Genomic DNA, 5,354 nt, shown 5'->3' with positions numbered 1-5,354 from the left:
CTGTCACAACTTGGGAGGGTTTTGTAAGAGTGTTCCTAAAGAAGTTCTTCCCCCATCACAAAACAGCTAGGATTAGGAATGAGATAAACCAATTTTACCAACTAGCTGGAGAATCATTCTGAAATACTTCGATCGCTTTAAGAACCTCTTGACCCAATGCCCACACCATGGAATAGAAATCTGGAGGCTATGCCAGATAATTTATGAAGGGCTAGATTCAAATTCTAGAACTATGCTAGAGTCCATGTGCCAAGGTCAATTCATGTACAAAGAACCCACTGAAGCTTGGCAATTTCTAGAAGACCTAGCTGAGAAAAATTTACAATGGAAAACAACTAGGGAACCTGAGAAACCAACACCTTCAAGAGGAATGCATCAAATTCAAACTTCTCTAGCTGCAGAGGCCAAAATAGCAACATTAACACGTAGGTTAGAGGCCTTAGAGCTACAAAGACCAGCCAGTGTGAACCAAGTTTCTGCACCCATATGCAATGCATGTAGTGCACCCGATCATGTCCTTGAGGAATGTCCCTTCCTGATGAATCCAATAGAAAATAGATGTGCACAGGTAAATGCCACATACCAGAAATCAGTGAACAATCCCTATGCACCCACGTATAACCCAGGTTGGAGGAATCATCCAAACTTTTCTTGGTCACAAAATCCAAATGTAGATGGTCCTAGCTACAGCCAGCAAAATCCAAGGCCTAACCCTGTGATAAACAATCACCAGGCTTTAATAATAATGAAAAGAAACTTAATTCTCTAGAAAAAAGTTTAGAAGTCCTGGCCAAATCCAATACTGACACCAATGCCACACTGAGCAATTTCATGCAAACCACGGGTCAACTCATAAACACTAACTCCCAAGCCATTGCCCGTTTGGAAATGCAAGTAGGTCAGCTAGCTTCTGCTATGAGCGAGCGAGAACGAGGTAAGCTACCAAGCCAACCTGAACCTAACCCGAGAAACCAAAATGGTCCACGACCCCAACAAGGGAACCAAGTCAGTCATGTGAATGCTATTCACACCTTAAGATCTGAAAATAAGTAGACAATAAGGTAGGTACATCTGATGATAGAGAAAATTTAATTGAGTCACCTTATGAAAAATCTACCTTACAAACTCAAGCTCCTGAAATTGATAGTACACCAAGCCCAAAATCCAAAATTTCTAAAGCTCCTTTTCCAAATCGACTAAGACCCAATAAAAAATCAAATATTTGGATAAAATTTTAGAAGTGTTTAAGCAAGTCCAAGTAAATATCCTCTTTTAGACATGATTAAACAAGTTCCAACCTATGCTAAATTTCTAAAAGACCTTTGTACCAAGAAAAGAGCCACCAATGTACCTAAGAGAGTATTTTTGGCAGCAAGTGTGAGCTCATACTTATCTAGTCATGTGCCAATAAAATATAAGGATCCAGGATCTCCAACAATTTCATGTGATATTGGAGAAACCCATATTGAGAAGGCCTTGCTGGATTTAGGAGCTAGTGTAAATATTCTTCCATTTTCAGTTTATAAGCAATTAGGATTGGAAAAACTTTTACCGATAAAAATCACATTACAATTAGCAGATAGATCTCTTAAGATCCCTAAAGGAATGGTAGAAGATGTTTTAATCAAGATTGATAATTTTATCTTCCCTGTAGACTTTATCATTTTAGAGACCGAACCAGTTGCAAACCCCAAGGGTCATATCCCAGTTATTTTAGGAAGACCATTCTTAGCTACTGCAAATGCTGAAATTAACTATCAGAATGGACTTATGAAGCTATCTTTTGAAATATGACAATTGAGCTAAATATATTCAACCTAGAACAAGAATCCTCCCAGCATGCTGATGTAAATGTAATTCAAGAAAAAATTTATGAACCCATTGACATTAGCGATGAAGAAGTCGATTTCGAGTCTAGTTTCTGGCCAATCAATGAATCTAAAAAATCAATAAAATTCTTATAGATAATAGGAATAGCCAGAGACAAGAGCCTTCCATTGAACCAATCACAAAAATAATTAGTCTATCATCCAAACCATCAATAGAGAAGGCAACCAAATTAGAATTAAAATCCCTCCCCAAACACCTTAAATATGCATATTTAGGTCTAGAAGAAACCTTGCCTGTAATTATCGCATCTGACCTAAATTCTAAACAAGAAGAGGAGTTGCTAGAAATTCTGAAAAAGAATCGTGAAGCAATAGGCTGGACCATGGCTGATATTAAGGGAATAAGCCCTTCCATAGTTCAACACAGGATTCACCTAGAGGAAGAAGCCAAACCAACTAGAGATGCTCAGAGAAGACTTAACCCAGCCATGAAGGATGTAGTCAAAAAGAAAATTCTAAAGTTACTTGATAATGGAATCATCTACCCCATCTCTGATAGCTCGTGGGTAAGTCCTGTACAAATGGTACCTAAAAAGTCTGGGTAACAGTGGTCCAGAATGAAGCAAACGAACTTATTCCAACTAGGACACAAACGGGTGGAGGGTCTGTATAGACTATAGAAAATTGAATGCTGCAACAAGAAAAGATCACTTTTCATTGCCGTTTATTGATCAAATGGTAGAAAAATTAGCCGGACAAGAGTTCTACTATTTTCTCGATGGATATTCCGGCTATAATCAGATCCCTATAGCTCCCGAAGATCAGGAAAAGACTACATTCACTTGTCCATTTGGAACCTTTGCTTATAGGCGTATGCCCTTTGGATTATGTAATGCGCGGCAATATTTCAGAGATGCATGATCAGTATTTTTTCGGATATGGTTGAACGATTTCTGAAAATTTTTATGGATGACTTTTCTGTCTTTGGTCCGACTTTCTCCGAATGCTTAGATCATCTGAGATTAGTTCTAGAAAGATGTAAGGAGAAGCACTTAGTTCTTAACTGGAAAAAGTACCAATTCATGGTTAGAGAAGGGATAGTTCTTGGCCATGTAGTTTCGAAAAAAAGAATTGAAGTGGACAAGGCCAAAGTAGATCTTATTGCAAGTCTTCCACCACCCAAATCTATCAAAGAAATCCATTCATTTCTAGGACATGCTGGATTTTATAGAAGATTCATTGTCAATTTTAGCAAAGTGGCTCGCCCATTAACTAATCTCTTAGCAAAAGAAATCAAATTTGAGTTCACTCATGAATGCCTAGAGTCTTTTGAATTCCTTAAAAAGGCACTCATTTCAGCTCCTATCATTCACCCTCCTGTCTGGTCTGAACCTTTTGAACTGATGTGTGATGCGTCTGATCATACTGTGGGTGCAGTTTTAGGTCAAAAAATTAATAAGCTTCCTAGAGTTATTTACTATGCGAGCAAAACCTTGAATGATGCGCAGCTTAATTACACTACCACTGAAAAGGAGTTTTGGCCGTTGTCTTTGCCCTAAAAAATTTAGTCTTATTTGATTGGGTCTCACACCATTGTCTATACTGATCACTCAGCCATTAGACATCTCCTAGCAAAGAAAGATGCCAAGGCACGCTTGATACGATGGATCTTACTCCTTCAAGAATTTGACTTAGAAATCAGAGACAAAAAAGGTACGAAAAATACAGTAGCGGATCACTTATCCCGAATCATAGTCGCACCATCTAGTGAATCACCTATCAATGAATTTTTTCTGATGAACAGCTCATGTCTGTGTCCACTGAACCATGGTATGCCGATATTGTCAACTATTTAGCCGTTGGTAAAGTTCCTTCTCATTGGACTACTCAAGACAGACACAAATTCTTTCCCAAGTGAAGTATTTCATTTGAGATGATCCATACCTCTTTAAGCAGTGTCCTGATCAAATAATTAGAAGGTGTGTCCGGACAATGAGGTTAGAAGCATTTTATCATTTTGTCATGATCCAAGCATGTGGTGGTCACTTTGCGTCCAAGAAAACAGCTGCTAAAGTCCTTCAATGTAGATTTTATTGGCCCAATCTATTTAAGGATGCATACGAGTACTGTAGAAGTTGTGCTCGATGCCAACAAATGGGTGAATCACCAAGAGAAATATGATGCCTCTCAATCCAATCTTGGTGGTTGAAATTTTTGATGTATGGGGGATCGATTTTATGGGCCCATTTCCAAACTCATTTGGAAATGAATAATTTTAGTAGCTGTCGACTATGTCTCGAAGTGGGTAGAAGCTCTTCCCTGTAAATCTATGATAGCAAAGTGGTTATAAAATTTTTAAAAAAAAATATTCTCTCCCGCTTGGCATTCCTAAAGCAATTATTAGTGATCGGGGGACACATTTTTGTAACCGACCCTTTGCCACATTAATAAAAAAATATAATGTCACTCACAAGTTGGCCACACCTTATCACCCTCAGACTAGTGGACAAGTAGAAGTGTCCAACAAACAGATCAAACAAATCTTGGAGAAAACTGTTAATACCAATAGAAAGGATTGGTCCTTGAAATTAGTTGATGCACTATGGGCATATCGAACCGCCTTCAAGACCAATTTAGGAATGCTCCCTATAGGATTGTGTTTGAAAATCTTGTCACTTGCCTATTGAGCTAGAGCATAAAGCCATGTGGGCTATTAAAAATTTAAATATGGATTTGGACGTAGCTGGAAACCATAGAAAGCTTCAAATTAATGAATTAGAAGAACTTAGAAATGAAGCTTACAGAATGCTAAGGTGTACAAGGAGCGAACCAAAGTATTTCATGATCAGGCAATTATGAGAAAATTATTTACTCCTGGACAAAAAGTTCTTTTGTATAATTCTAGATTGCACTTATTTCCTGGAAAGCTTAGTCTAGATGGACAGGACCTTTCTTAGTTAAAGAAGTCTTCCCACATGGAGCTATAGAAATTGAAAATCCAAGTAATGGTGCTGTGTTTAAAGTTAATGGTCAAAGATTGAAACCATTCTTGAAACTACCCAAAGAATATATTGACGAAGCCATGGTTCTCTATGAGCCAATTTATCATGATTAAATTGCTTGAAATATTTTTCTGACTGAAGACATTAAACTTAGCACTTCTGGGAGGCAACCCAAAATTTTTTTTTTCTTTTCAACTAATATCTTTTCTATTGAATAAATAGAGATACCAGTCTTCAGGCTTCGGACTTTCAGACTGACATCACACCAGATCACCTTCAACAAAGAACACATAATCAGGTGACATCTTTCTTTTTCTTACATTCAGTGTATTTCTTCCTTCATTAGAAATAATGATATTTAAGTTGGGAGTAAAAAAAAAAAAAAAAAAATCTTGAGCAAAATAGATTAAATATATATATATATATATAATAATAATAAGAGTTAGAAAGTATTTGCTAATGACTGTAACGAGTTAAGAAGTAGATTAGTGGGTAGACTTTTAGTAACTTACTTAGATCACCT

General features: G+C 37.2%; 1 pseudogene; it reads left to right on the top strand.

Annotated features, from left to right (window-relative positions):
- The first annotated feature begins 370 nt into the window (after positions 1-370).
- LOC140857964 (uncharacterized) lies at positions 371-2,750 on the top strand (annotated as a pseudogene).
- Positions 2,751-5,354: the final 2,604 nt, after the last annotated feature.

The sequence above is a fragment of the Elaeis guineensis genome, chromosome 5 (assembly GCF_000442705.2).
Source record: "Elaeis guineensis isolate ETL-2024a chromosome 5, EG11, whole genome shotgun sequence".
NCBI lineage: Eukaryota > Viridiplantae > Streptophyta > Magnoliopsida > Arecales > Arecaceae > Elaeis > Elaeis guineensis.
This window is presented reverse-complemented; position numbering and strand designations above follow the sequence as displayed.